Source organism: Polyodon spathula, chromosome 1 (assembly GCF_017654505.1).
Source record: "Polyodon spathula isolate WHYD16114869_AA chromosome 1, ASM1765450v1, whole genome shotgun sequence".
In the NCBI taxonomy this organism is placed as follows: Eukaryota; Metazoa; Chordata; class Actinopteri; order Acipenseriformes; family Polyodontidae; genus Polyodon; species Polyodon spathula.
In genome coordinates this window covers 2,485,502-2,502,042 of record NC_054534.1, presented here as the reverse complement: position 1 = coordinate 2,502,042, position 16,541 = coordinate 2,485,502, and positions in this window count along the sequence as shown.

Genomic DNA, 16,541 nt, shown 5'->3' with positions numbered 1-16,541 from the left:
ATCCTTCAAAGTTATTAGCAATATTATGCACCACATATTTATTTATTTATTTATTTATTTATTTCATTTATATAGCACCTTACATCATAGACCCCAAGGTGCTGTACAGAAAACTGCATCCTGAGATCTAAGATTCTACTTAGGATTGTATGGGATCAGCAGCTCCTGTAAATAACTGGGTGCCAATCCATTAAGGGCTTTATAAGTTAAAAATAAAATCTTACAATCAATTCAAAACTGCTTATAGAGGTTTAGAGAACCAGAGTGTCATCGCACAGTCAATAAAAACACATTACAGTGCAATGATTTCTTACCACTGATGAAACAGAGCCTCTCTATTCCTGCAGAGGACACAATGCAACCTTTTCAAAAGAACACTATCTGCACTTCAATACTCTCTCCTTACCCAAGCACTTTAGCGCCCCCTGGTGTCCACTTGGTTCCAGACTCTCCGCACTTCAATACTCTCTCCTTACCCAAGCACTTTAGTGCCCCCTGGTGTCCACCTGGTTCCAGACTCTCTGCACTTCAATACTCTCTCCTTACCCAAGCACTTTAGTGCCCCCTGGTGTCCACCTGGTTTCAGTTTACTAAAAATGCAAAACAATTCTCTGTCACAGGGCTACTCAGCCCTGGTCATGGAGGGCCAGTCCCTCCTGGTTTTTGGTTCCAGCTGTACCCTAAATTACTAATTTGGATCAATTAAGTGCTTATTAGAAGCTTAATTGGTCCAATTAATCAATTTAGTGTACAGTTAGAACAAAATTCAGGAGGGACAGCGGCCCTTAAGGACCAAGGTTGAGTAGCCCTGCTCTATCAGATAAAATTAGCATCACAAATAAGCATCTTCAAATGAGCTGTTCTTGTATTTGACCTTGAGTTTGTATTTCGGTCAAGTGATGGCTAATGGATGTACACACAGCATTGGGCTTTATACTAAACAGACATACTGTACAAATGCACACTTTGAAGAAAAGTCATTTAAAAAATGCATAATGTTCTGTATGACTTTAATGCCCCCTTTTCAAGCTTGGTGCAAAAGCAAACCTTTGTATTTTTTGTTAGTTTTTTTAACATTCAAATGGTCTTATTCCTCTCTTTTAAAAAGGTTTTGTGTATACATGTTTAAAATATGGCCCTGGAAGTTTAACTGGATGCGAAAATCTGGGAGCACTTTCTTACTAATGAAACATTTTGCCTTCCCAAGTCTAATCTAAGACACGTCCTTCAATGAACTGCATTTGACTAATGAAATGTTTCTGTTGTATTTTTGTACCTTGCTTGGAAGTGAAACAGTGCCCACAGTAAGAAAGTGGACAGCATAACATAGCAAGCGATTATGGAGAAACCGGCTTCAAAGATATGTTGTTTTAGGCAAGCCCTTGACGATCCATGCCTACTCTACACACACACAGACATATGTTTTGTTGCTCAGAGTTTGGGCAATGAGAATAATGTCTAAACTCTAATACAGATTTTCTGGACAGTTTGTGTAATTTAAACAATTCATTTTCCTGCTCTGGGTCAGCTTTATACAATAATTTTTAAGGGCAGAAAGAATTTGTAGAGGTGCTTTCATTTTTTCTCTCATTGCAAGGGGGTGGTTTGATCAGCCTAGTCCCTGTCGGGATAAGCCACAGCTTGGTTTTATAGAGCATTTTACAGCACTCATGGAATGACTCTGGATTGCATTAACCACCTATCCATGGTTATCCCAGGAATACCTTTATAAATATGTGATTGATGTGAACCACAGGGATTCCCTGGTACTGTAAAATGCTCTAAAACAATCCAGTTGTGGCTTATCCTATTAAATAAGAAAATTATGTCACATTGATGCAGATGAGCAAAATAATGGCTAATGAAGACCATCCAACTTCATGTTTATTGAAATAAAGTTTTCACAAAAGTTTGGAAGGAGACTGCAAAGCCTATAGGACTTGGCAATAGACAAGCAAATCTGATGATGTGGATCTGAACTAGAATGAAGAATTGCTCCTTTAATCTCAATATGGATTACGAGCAAACTGCTCACGATGAGACAGACTGCTGCTTGTTTTCTTTCAAGCATGACACAGGGGCTAGGGCTTTGCATCCCCGTATCTGCACAGACGGGTGCAAATGTTCCAGCAGATGGGCCCAAACATCCCCTTCTGGAGAATCTTCTTTGTAAAAACAACTGGTCGTTTAATCTGTTTTCAGGCAAATATCCTGCTTGTAGCGTTCGGATGTGTTCTGTAATAATGCTTGTATAGTTCGGATGTGTTCTGTAATAATGCTTGTATAGTTCGGATGTGTTCTGTAATAATGCTTGTATAGTTCGGATGTGTTCTGTAATAATGCTTGTATAGTTCGGATGTGTTCTGTAATAATGCTTGTATAGTTCGGATGTGTTCTGTAATAATGCTTGTAGCGTTCGGATGTGTTCTGTAATAATGCTTGTATAGTTCGGATGTGTTCTGTAATAATGCTTGTATAGTTCGGATGTGTTCTGTAATCATGCTTGTATAGTTCGGATGTGTTCTGTAATAATGCTTGTATAGTTCGGATGTGTTCTGTAATAATGCTTGTATAGTTCGGATGTGTTCTGTAATAATGCTTGTATAGTTCGGATGTGTTCTGTAATAATGCTTGTATAGTTCGGATGTGTTCTGTAATAATGCTTGTATAGTTCGGATGTGTTCTGTAATAATGCTTGTATAGTTCGGATGTGTTCTGTAATAATGCTTGTATAGTTCGGATGTGTTCTGTAATAATGCTTGTATAGTTCGGATGTGTTCTGTAATAATGCTTGTATAGTTCGGATGTGTTCTGTAATAATGCTTGTATAGTTCGGATGTGTTCTGTAATAATGCTTGTATAGTTCGGATGTGTTCTGTAATAATGCTTGTATAGTTCGGATGTGTTCTGTAATAATGCTTGTATAGTTCGGATGTGTTCTGTAATAATGCTTGTATAGTTCGGATGTGTTCTGTAATAATGCTTAGTATGTGTTCTGTAATAATGCTTGTATAGTTCGGATGTGTTCTGTAATAATGCTTGTATAGTTCGGATGTGTTCTGTAATAATGCTTGTATAGTTCGGATGTGTTCTGTAATAATGCTTGTATAGTTCGGATGTGTTCTGTAATAATGCTTGTATAGTTCGGATGTGTTCTGTAATAATGCTTGTATAGTTCGGATGTGTTCTGTAATAATGCTTGTATAGTTCGGATGTGTTCTGTAATAATGCTTGTATAGTTCGGATGTGTTCTGTAATAATGCTTGTATAGTTCGGATGTGTTCTGTAATAATGCTTGTATAGTTCGGATGTGTTCTGTAATAATGCTTGTATAGTTCGGATGTGTTCTGTAATAATGCTTGTATAGTTCGGATGTGTTCTGTAATAATGCTTGTATAGTTCGGATGTGTTCTGTAATAATGCTTGTATAGTTCGGATGTGTTCTGTAATGATGCTTGTATAGTTCGGATGTGTTCTGTAATAATGCTTGTATAGTTCGGATGTGTTCTGTAATAATGCTTGTATAGTTCGGATGTGTTCTGTAATAATGCTTGTATAGTTCGGATGTGTTCTGTAATCATGCTTGTATAGTTCGGATGTGTTCTGTAATAATGCTTGTATAGTTCGGATGTGTTCTGTAATAATGCTTGTATAGTTCGGATGTGTTCTGTAATAATGCTTGTATAGTTCGGATGTGTTCTGTAATCATGCTTGTATAGTTCGGATGTGTTCTGTAATAATGCTTGTATAGTTCGGATGTGTTCTGTAATAATGCTTGTATAGTTCGGATGTGTTCTGTAATAATGCTTGTATAGTTCGGATGTGTTCTGTAATAATGCTTGTATAGTTCGGATGTGTTCTGTAATAATGCTTGTATAGTTCGGATGTGTTCTGTAATAATGCTTGTATAGTTCGGATGTGTTCTGTAATCATGCTTGTATAGTTCGGATGTGTTCTGTAATAATGCTTGTATAGTTCGGATGTGTTCTGTAATAATGCTTGTATAGTTCGGATGTGTTCTGTAATAATGCTTGTATAGTTCGGATGTGTTCTGTAATAATGCTTGTATAGTTCGGATGTGTTCTGTAATAATGCTTGTATAGTTCGGATGTGTTCTGTAATAATGCTTGTATAGTTCGGATGTGTTCTGTAATAATGCTTGTATAGTTCGGATGTGTTCTGTAATAATGCTTGTATAGTTCGGATGTGTTCTGTAATAATGCTTGTATAGTTCGGATGTGTTCTGTAATAATGCTTGTAGCGTTCGGATGTGTTCTGTAATAATGCTTGTATAGTTCGGATGTGTTCTGTAATAATGCTTGTATAGTTCGGATGTGTTCTGTAATAATGCTTGTATAGTTCGGATGTGTTCTGTAATAATGCTTGTATAGTTCGGATGTGTTCTGTAATAATGCTTGTATAGTTCGGATGTGTTCTGTAATAATGCTTGTATAGTTCGGATGTGTTCTGTAATCATGCTTGTATAGTTCGGATGTGTTCTGTAATAATGCTTGTATAGTTCGGATGTGTTCTGTAATCATGCTTGTATAGTTCGGATGTGTTCTGTAATAATGCTTGTATAGTTCGGATGTGTTCTGTAATAATGCTTGTAGCGTTCGGATGTGTTCTGTAATAATGCTTGTAGCGTTCGGATGTGTTCTGTAATAATGCTTGTATAGTTCGGATGTGTTCTGTAATAATGCCTGTAGCGTTCGGATGTGTTCTGTAATCATGCTTGTATAGTTCGGATGTGTTCTGTAATTTATGCAACAAGTGAACACTGATTTTACTCCTGCAAAGTGCAATTGCCGGAAGCCTGAGAAGCTACTACCTGTGCCACTATAAGGTTTACAGCAATAGCAGAACAGCAAGCAAAAAATTAGCCAAGCTAGCCAATTTGAGGAATAGCTACATTCCACATGAAACCCAGTAACCCCTGTCCAATGGCATATTTCCACAAGGGAAATAAGATTGTAACTCTAGAAGCCCATGTGTATGTTTTTGCTTTGCTTCTCTAACCTCCATTTGCTGCATGCATTAGCAGAGGAGGTGCTGAGGTGAAGAAGGTAAGCTGCAGGCAAAACATCCTTGAATAAGGAATGTAACCAACCTGGAACGTTCAACAAGGGTATAATGCCTACAGAAGGATGTGTTCTGTAATAATGCTTGTACACAGTGAATACCCTTGTACAGTTCGGATGTGTTCTGTACAGGGGGATGATCACTAACAGATGAATGTATAGTTCACATGTGTTCTGTAATAATGCCTACAGAAGAATGGGCTGTACAAATGGATACCCTATAGATGAATGGGCTGTACACCTGGATACCGTACAGAAGAATGGGCTGTACACAGGGATGTGTTACAGTAAGAATGCTTGTACACAGGGATGTGTTCTGTAATAATGCTTGTATAGTTCGGATGTGTTCTGTAATAATGCTTGTACAGTTCGAATGTGTTCTGTAATAATGCTTAATAGTTCGGATGTGTTCTGTAATAATGCTTGTACACGGATGTGTTCTGTAATAATGCTTGTACAGTTCGGATGTGTTCTGTACACAGCGTTCGGATGTGTTCTGTAATAATGCTTGTATAGTTCATGTGTTCTGTAATAATGCCTGTAGAGTTCGGATGTGTTCTGTAATAATGCTTGTATAGTTGGGCTGTACACAGGGATAACCTGTAATAATGCTTGTACAGTTCGGATAACCTGTAATGATGCATGGGCTGTACTGTAATGATGCTTGTATAGTTCGGATGTGTTCTGTAATGGGCTGTACACAGGGATACCCTCTGAAGAATGGGCAGATGAATGTGTACAGAGGGATGTGTTACAGAAGAATGCTTGTACACAGGGATAACCTGTAATAAAGAATGGGCTGTGTTCAGGGATAATGCTACAGAAGAATGGGCTGTACACAGGGATAACCTACAGAAGAATGGGCTTGTACACAGGTTCTGTATAATGCTTGTAGAGTTCGAATGGGTTCTGTAATAATGCATAGGGATAACATACAGAATAATGGGCTGTACACAGGGATACCCTACAGAAGAATGTGGCTGTACACAGGGATAACCTACAGAAGAATGGGCTGTACACAGGGATAACCTACAGATGAATGGGCTGTACACAGGGATAACCTACAGAAGAATGGGCTATACACAGGGATAACCTACAGAAGAATGCTTGTACACAGGGATACCCTACAGAAGAATGGGCTGTACACAGGGATAACCTACAGAAGAATGCTTGCTATACACAGGGATAACCTACAGAAGAATGTGCTGTACACAGGGATAACCTACAGAAGAATGGGCTGTACACAGGGATACCCTACAGAAGAATGGGCTGTACACAGGGATAACCTACAGAAGAATGGGCTGTACACAGGGATAACCTACAGAAGAATGGGCTGTACACAGTTCGGATACCCTACAGAAATAATGGGCTGTACACAGGGATAACCTACAGAAGAATGGGCTGTACACATGGATACCCTACAGAAGAATGGGCTGTACACAGGGATAACCTACAGATGAATGGGCTGTACACAGGGATAACCTACAGAAGAATGGGCTGTACACAGGGATACGGATACAGAAGAATGGGCTGTACACAGGGATAACCTACAGAAGAATGGGCTGTACACAGGTGTACCCTACAGATGAATGGGCTGTACACAGGGATAACACAGAAGAATGGGCTGTACACAGGGATAACCTACAGAAGAATGGGCTGTACACAGGGATAACCTACAGAAGAATGGGCTGTACACAGGGATAACCTACAGAAGAATGGGCTGTACACAGGGATAACCTACAGAAGAATGGGCTGTACACAGGGATAACCTACAGAGGAATGGGCTGTACACAGGGATAACCTACAGAAGAATGGGCTGTACACAGGGATAACCTACAGAAGAATGGGCTGTACACAGTGATACCCTACAGAAGAATGGGCTGTACACAGGGATAACCTACAGATGAATGGGCTGTACACAGGGATAACCTACAGAAGAATGGGCTGTACAGAGGGATAACATACAGAAGAATGGGCTGTACACAGGGATAACCTACAGAAGAATGGGCTATACACAGGGATACCCTACAGAAGAATTGGCTGTACACAGGGAAAACCTACAGAAGAATGGGCTTTACACAGGTATACCACACAGATGAATGGGTTGTACATAGGGATAACATACAGAATAATGGGCTGCACACATGGATACCCTACAGAAGAATGGGCTGTACACAGGGATAACCTACAGAAGAATGTGCTGTACACAGGGATAACCTACAGAAGAATGGGCTGTACACAGGGATAACCTACAGAGGAATGGGCTGTACACAGGGATAACCTACAGAGGAATGGGCTATACACAGGGATAACCTACAGAAGAATGGGCTGTACACAGGGATAACCTACAGAAGAATGGGCTGTACACAGGGATAACCTACAGAAGAATGGGCTGTACACAGGGATAACCTACAGAAGAATGGGCTGTACACAGGGATAACCTACAGAAGAATGGGCTGTACACAGGGATACCCTACAGAAGAATGGGCTGTACACAGGGATAACCTACAGAAGAATGGGCTGTACACAGGGATAACCTACTGAAGAATGGGCTGTACACAGGGATACCCTACAGAAGAATGGGCTGTACACAGGGATACCCTACAGAAGAATGGGCTGTACACAGGGATAACCTACAGAAGAATGGGCTGTGCACAGGGATATCCTACAGAAGAATGGGCTGTACACAGGGATAACCTACAGAAGAATGGGCTGTACACAGGGATACGCTACAGAAGAATGGGCTGTACACAGGGATAACCTGAATGTGTCAACTATTTGCGGTATTCTGGTCGACGGAAGCATGGGCTTAACACAGGTATACCACACAGATGAATGGGTTGTACATAGGGATAACATACAGAATAATGGGCTGCACACATGGATACCCTACAGAAGAATGGGCTGAACACAGGGATAACCTACAGAAGAATGTGCTGTACACAGGGATAACCTACAGAAGAATGGGCTGTACCCAGGGATAACCTACAGAGGAATGGGCTGTACCCAGGGATAAACTACAGAGGAATGGGCTATACACAGGGATAACCTACAGAAGAATGGGCTGTACACAGGGATACCCTACAGAAGAATGGGCTGTACACCTGGATACCGTACAGAAGAATGGGCTGTACACAGGGATAACCTACAGAAGAATGGGCTGTACACAGGGATAACCTACAGAAGAATGGGCTGTACACCTGGATACCGTACAGAAGAATGGGCTGTACACAGGGATACTCTACAGAAGAATGGGCTGTACACAGGGATAACATACGCAGGAATGGGCTGTACACAGTGATACCCTACAGAAAAATGGGCTGTACACAGAGATAACCTGCAGATGAATGGGCTGTACACAGGGATACCCTACAGAAGAATAGGCTGTGTAAAGGGATAACCTGCAGAAAAATGGGATGTACACAGGGATAACCTACAGAATAATGGGCTGGCAACAGGGATACGCTACAGAAGAATGGGCTGTACACAGGGATAACCTACGGAAGCATGGGCTTAACACAGGGATACCACACAGATGAATGGGTTGTACATAGGGATAACATACAGAATAATGGGCTGCACACATGGATACCCTACAGAAGAATGGGCTGAACACAGGGATAACCTACAGAAGAATGTGCTGTACACAGGGATAACCTACAGAAGAATGGGCTGTACCCAGGGATAACCTACAGAGGAATGGGCTGTACCCAGGGATAACCTACAGAGGAATGGGCTGTACACAGGGATAACCTACAGAAGAATGGGCTGTACACAGGGATAACCTACAGAAGAATGGGCTGTACACAGGGATACCCTACAGAAGAATGGGCTGTACACCTGGATACCGTACAGAAGAATGGGCTATACACAGGGATAACCTACAGAAGAATGGGCTGTACACAGGGATAACCTACAGAAGAATGGGCTGTACACAGGGATACTCTACAGAAGAATGGGCTGTACACAGGGATAACATACACAGGAATGGGCTGTACACAGTGATACCCTACAGAAAAATGGGCTGTACACAGAGATAACCTGCAGATGAATGGGCTGTACACAGGGATACCCTACAGAAGAATGGGTTGTACACAGGGATACCCTACAGAAGAATGGGCTGTACACAGGGATAACCTATAGAAGAATGGGCTGTACACAGGGATAACCTACAGAAGAATGGGCTGTACACAGGGATAACCTACAGAAGAATGGGCTGTACACAGGGATAACCTACAGAAGAATGGGCTGTACACAGGGATAACCTACAGAAGAATGGGCTGTACACAGGGATAACCTACAGAAGAATGGGCTGTACACAGGGATACCCTACAGAAGAATGGGCTGTACACAGGGATAACCTACAGAAGAATGGGCTGTACACAGGGATACCCTACAGAAGAATGGGCTGAACACAGGGATAACCTACAGAAGAATGTGCTGTACACAGGGATAACCTACAGAAGAATGGGCTGTACCCAGGGATAACCTACAGAGGAATGGGCTGTACACAGGGATAACCTACAGAAGAATGGGCTGTACACAGGGATAACCTACAGAAGAATGGGCTGTACACAGGGATACCCTACAGAAGAATGGGCTGTACACAGGGATACCCTACAGAAGAATGGGCTGTACACAGGGATAACCTACAGAAGAATGGGCTGTACACAGGGATAACCTACAGAAGAATGGGCTGTACACAGGGATACCCTACAGAAGAATGGGCTGTACACAGGGATAACCTACAGAAGAATGGGCTGTACACAGGGATACCCTACAGAAGAATGGGCTGTACACAGGGATACCCTACAGAAGAATGGGCTGTACACAGGGATAACCTACAGAAGAATGGGCTGTACACAGGGATAACCTACAGAAGAATGGGCTGTACACAGGGATAACCTACAGAAGAATGGGCTGTACACAGGGATAACCTACAGATGAATGGGCTGTACACAGGGATACCCTACAGAAGAATGGGCTGTACACAGGGATAACCTACAGAAGAATGGGCTGTACACAGGGATACCCTACAGAAGAATGGGCTGTACACAGGGATAACCTACAGAAGAATGGGCTGTACACAGGGATAACCTACAGAAGAATGGGCTGTACACAGGGATAACCTACAGAAGAATGGGCTGTACACAGGGATACCCTACAGAAGAATGGGCTGTACACAGGGATAACCTACAGAAGAATGGGCTGTACACAGGGATAACCTACAGAAGAATGGGCTGTACACAGGGATAACCTACAGAGGAATGGGCTGCACAGGGGGATAACCTACAGAAGAATGGGCTGTACAGGGGATAACATACTGAAGAATGGGCTATGCACAGGGATACCCTACAGAAGAATGGGCTGTACACAGGGATACCCTACAGAAGAATGGGCTGTACACAGGGATAACCTACAGAAGAATGGGCTGTACACAGGGATACCCTACAGAAGAATGGGCTGTACACAGGGATACCCTACAGAAGAATGGGCTGTACACAGGGATACCCTACAGAAGAATGGGCTGTACACAGGGATAACCTACAGAAGAATGGGCTGTACACAGGGATAACCTACAGAAGAATGGGCTGTACACAGGGATAACCTACAGAAGAATGGGCTGTACACAGGGATAACCTACAGAAGAATGGGCTGTACACAGGGATACCCTACAGAAGAATGGGCTGTACACAGGGATACCTTACAGAAGAATGGGCTGTACACAGGGATAACCTACAGAAGAATGGGCTGTACACAGGGATAACCTACAGAAGAATGGGCTGTACACAGGGATAACCTACAGAAGAATGGGCTGTACACAGGGATAACCTACAGAAGAATGGGCTGTACACAGGGATAACCTACAGAAGAATGGGCTGTACACAGGGATACCCTACAGAAGAATGGGCTGTACACAGGGATAACATACAGAAGAATGGGCTGTACACAGGGATAACCTACAGAGGAATGGGCTGTACACAGGGATAACCTACAGATGAATGTGCTGTACACAGGGATACCTTACAGAAGAATGGGCTGTACACAGGGATAACCTACAGAAGAATGGGCTGTACACAGGGATAACCTACAGAAGAATGTGCTGTACACAGGGATAACCTACAGAGGAATGGGCTGTACCCAGGGATAAACTACAGAGGAATGGGCTATACACAGGGATAACCTACTGAAGAATGGGCTGTACACAGGGATACCCTACAGAAGAATGGGCTGTACACAGGGATACCCTACAGAAGAATGGGCTGTACACAGGGATACCCTACAGAAGAATGGGCTGTACACACGGATACCCTATAGAAGAATGGGCTGTACACAGGGATACCCTACAGATGAATGGGCTGTACACAGGGATACCTTACAGAAGAATGGGCTGTACAGGTGGATAACATACAGAAGAATGCGCTGTACACAGGGATAACCTACTGAAGCATGGGCTTTACACAGGGATACCCTACAGAAGAATGGGCTGTACTCAGGGATACCATACAGATTAATGTAGTCCAGTCCCCTTTGAATTTCATCTTTGTACAACACAGCAGCACCGCACTGCACTAGCTTTATCTCTGCATCAAATTGTACAGTAATGTAAATAGTGTTTTCAAGGGTAATCACAGGGCCATCTAACCTCTGGTTAGGTCTCCCTGGTTGCTATGGCAATGCCATGGTCCAAGCACAGTGTGATCGACAGCCAGTCAGACTTTATTTACAGCGTGGCCCTGCTGTCTTCATTGCTCTTTCTTTCGTGAAATCGACTCATTCAGCCATTGGGTTTCCTCCCGGAACAAAATTGCCCTTTGCACTGAATGTATTGGTTATGCAGATGGGAGTCCACATAGCTGCTCTTTTTCTTTCTCGGTTTTTTTTTTTTTTTTTTTTTTAAATAATAATAATAATCAGACAAGTTAATTAGTTAACTAAGCTCTTGAAAATATAGTTGCTGTTACCTTTCAAGGGCCAGTACGTGATTATTATTGAAATTATGCTCTAACTGTACAGAAGGATAAAGTCATTAGAAGCAACATTCAAAAGTTTCACTCCAAGTTTTCAAGGTAAAAATACCCACCAATGTCCTGCATTGAATTCCTGATGTGTTGGGTTGTTTTTTTTAATTTTTTTTAAATGTATTTAGCTTTCTCATTGCAACTTTAGCATTGAAGCTTTGAAAAGTAGCCCCACTGTTTCAAATATACCTGCAGGCTTATTTGCTGAATTTCAAACAGTGCCAGAATGAAAGCAATTTGGACTGAAGATCTTTTTTCAAAACACAATACATAATGCAATGTTCCACTAATCATCATTTTATAACAGCCCACAGCAACAAGGGCGGAAGTCCCAGAATTGCCTTGTTTAAATGTTGTTATTCTTGATAGGCTGCTTTTTTTTGTTTGAATATGGGGAATTTAATAAATGATTTACACCAATGACAAGGCTAACCGACTATGCAAAACAAAATAAAGAATAATCAGTATACCTTGAAATTCACTACCGGCATGTTAGAGCCTGGCCATGAGCCACACATGCACTGATGAATCATGACATGCTAAGATGATTCAGCTTGTTTGGAGGGAGACACAGGGAGAGGGGTTTATGCCATTGGTATATGAGGAAAGAGAAGGGATTGTGTGCCTCAGAACACAATGCCTCGCGGTAGAGATAAAGGACTAAATCAGTGTTTCTCAACATTTTCCTAACAACGCCCCCTAAGGCCACAGAAAATAACAAAAATTAAGAATTATTGCCAATTAACAATACCATTAATTAACATCAATTATTAATTACATTTAACTCCACTAGTTCTGAGAATTACAGAGAAATCGTTCATGAAAACAAAAAAAAAAAAAATAATTAAACCACATTCCCTGGTATAATCAACATGTAGGTACATAGTACATTAAATACTTGCTATTATGGAATATTGCATATCTTCTTTGTTTGTGCCATTTTGTGGGTAACAATACGAATAAAGTGAAATTCAGACATTGAGAAATACTGTACCGAAGGGTTGTGCTTGATTCAAAGAGTCAGCATCTGTCTGTTTCCCATGGCTTGAGCTGTTGTTTTGAACTGGTGGAGCTGGTGGAGTCAGAAGGTATGTACCAACTGTAGTTCACACTGGTTTCAGGATTGGGCGTTATCTTTCTGAGGCACTCTGTGCTGCCTTCCTGACCATGACAGGGGTTACACTGTAGACTGTCAGTGTGATAAGATCATGCCTGTATATATTGTATATAGCCTGTCTTTGCGTGGCAACTAGAACCACGGCACAGCTTCTCAGTAATTACAATAAGAGCCACTCAGAATGATTGCAAACTGTATAAACTGGGAAGGAGACAATAAAACTGAAAGTATGAAGAATTAACAAAGCTATTAACCCTTTTACATTGTGAATCCCCTTCAGTAAAAATAAAAGTATGAAGACATAATGAAGCCATTACCCTTTTTACAATGTGGATGCTCATTCCCATGCTTCTCACATGGTTTAACAATAGCTCGGATCTGTTAACTTTTGTATTTGGTTTTTTATTTTTACTGTGATTACTTAGCTGGAAATTAAATGTAGGCAGACTCAGGACAGAGGCCTGGAAACACTGTTGTACACAGAAAACGATGTTTGTATAGAATGGGTTACCCATTTAAGACTGTCTCTGGAAATGGCCCTGCTTTCATTAATGATATGCTTTTATCTTCTGTCCCTGGACGCCAGTTGAGATCTGCTGATCCTGGGCTTCTGGTGATTACAACGATAAAACGCAGCTCTTGTAATGGAAGAGCCTTTAGTCATTATGCACCTGTATTACGGAACAATCTTCCAATTGAAATCCATAAATGCATTTAAACCAAAGCTTAAAACATATCTTTATGAAGAGGCCTTTTTATAGATTGGGATGGCCTATTTTAGAATTTTGTTATTTTTTTTCCCATTTGTTTTTGGATGTTTTTTGATATTATATTATATTATTGTATAGTATATTATATTATTGTATAGTGTATTTGTTTGTCATGTGAAGCTCTTTGGGATGCCTTGGCATGAAAGGTGCTAAACACAGTAAATTTGATTGATTGATTGATTGATTGATTGACTGCTGAATCGTTGGAATCAGGGTACTATGAACTAGACAAGCATTGATAGGCTTTGTCTTTTTTTAATCATTAATATGTTTGTAGTTTGACATTTTCTGCGCTCAGCACACACTCATGTCAAGAGCACTGGAGGATGTTGTTGATTCAGTTTAAAGAATCCTTCAGGAGGCTCAGCTACTCTAACCTACCGTGCTTAAAGAGCACTACTGTACTGTGACACAGGCTTTATACACAGTCTGTTTGGAGTTTTTCTGCTTTTGAAATTCAGATGCATAATTGCTGTTGTAACAGCAGATGGTGAAAACATGCAACTGATACATTAGAAAAACTAATCTAAAAAACAGGAAGAAATATTATTTCAGTGGAATAACCAAACAAAATATATTCAGAACATATTACACTACGTAGTGTGATTAAGGAATTACTTTTTAATAAAGCAAAACAGTAGAAGGTAGAGAATTACAAAGAGGGCACACAGTCTAGATTATCAAAGCTATTTGGTTAAAATCAACAAATAGATAGAAACCCCCTTTGCAATTCTAAAGTCAATATGAAACCCCTTTATACACTTACACATCCAACATTACATGTCTAAGTTGTTTGTTTCTGGTTCTTTATTGAGTGTGCTTCTCTTTCCTGAAAAAAAAAAAAAAAGTTCCAGTAATGATAATGGATGTGTACAAAGCCGAAACACGAACCCTGTCCAATTTAAATGCAGCTGGAACATTCTGGTGACAATTTATTCTTCAGCCATTAAGCTAGATGTGCCAGAAAGGAATATTTTGTACTGCACTTCATTCAATATCTTTACAGACTTCAAGGAGGACCCCAAGCCCCCCCTTAAAGGAATTGATCACACTGGCAGGTCAGCGGAATGGAAACATTTCTCAGCTTGAAGGTCATGGGAACAGATCAGAGAAAGTGCACCTGTACAAGCTCTGATTAAGCTAGCTTGTGATTAAGCAATGGGGGGGTTAAAATGACAGCCTCTGTGTGCTTCATTGAGAAGCTCTGCAGGTGTGTTCAAGTACAACGCATGTTGTTTATATAGTGCAAACTATAATCAGTCACATGATGGTGTTTTAATTTCAGAAAAAAAAAAAAAAAAAAAAAAATATATATATATATATATATATATATATATATATATATATATATATATATTTGCGTAAACACCCGTTTCACGCACAGTCACAGTGTACGTTGTAGAGGTGATGCTCAGGAATGATTTGAAACAACACAGTTCACAGTTAAACAGCTCTTTATTTGGCTGGGTTGCTTGCTGGGTTCTACACAACAATGTGTATTGCACAGGTAAACCACAGGGTTCAGTCCCGAAATAATAATAGACACTAAACAAGATACACACAAACACAACACGGTCACAAGTCCAGAGTGAGTGCTCTTAGTGAAAGTGGTGGTTTATAGGTTTATACGTGCACAATGGTGAAGTGTAGTCCGGGTTTAATTGCTGACTGTTTAGCTACAGCTCCTGGATATTAGCCTTCTATACATGACAAACATAACAGTTTAATAGAGAAACAAAACAACACACAAAAAATCATTGTTTCTTTATAAGACAGTACTCCTTCACTGGTCCTTTTGCAACCGTAACAAAGGAACAGATTGCTTTGCCGCATCCCGATATTCCCTCAGTCACATCCCCTTTGGTAGCGAGTGCAATCATGTCTCCTCCAATCCATGACTGACACAACGCCTACCGCAGTAAGGCGCTGACTTCTAGTATTGTGGCTTCGCTCCCTTTTTGGATGTCCAACTTCCAACTGACCCTGGAATGAACTGTCAAACCATCCAGTCCGGGGCACACTGTTCCTGTTATACCGTGCCCTCACAGGTCGGGAGGGAGATTGTTGACTAGGATTCATTAGCTTTGTCACAATATTGCATTCTGAAATTAAAATACTATCGCGTGACAGATTATGCAATACTTTGCACTATAGCTCCTGAAGTCCTTAACAACAGTCGATGTTCATAGCAACGGCACCGTGGCAGGCTGGCGAGTGGATAGAGGCCCAGAGACAGACTGCAGTTCAAAAAATATATACTTTTATTATAAATAAACACAAAATAAAAAGGCACAAGGGCAAAAATAATGATGTTTAAACACAAATAACCAAGCAAAAAAAGCAAAACTTACAAAAATAATGATTTCCAGGCTGGGCAATGCCTTCACTGGATTTAGAAAAATTTAGACACCCAAACAAAACCAACCTGCTTCCTCAGCTCCCTCCTCCCAAATGAGAAGCAGAGGCCTCCTTTTATGTCAGGTGGCTGGGCGCTGATTGATCGTTAATTAACCTAATCAACTAATCAACCCCAGCCACCTGAACATAATAA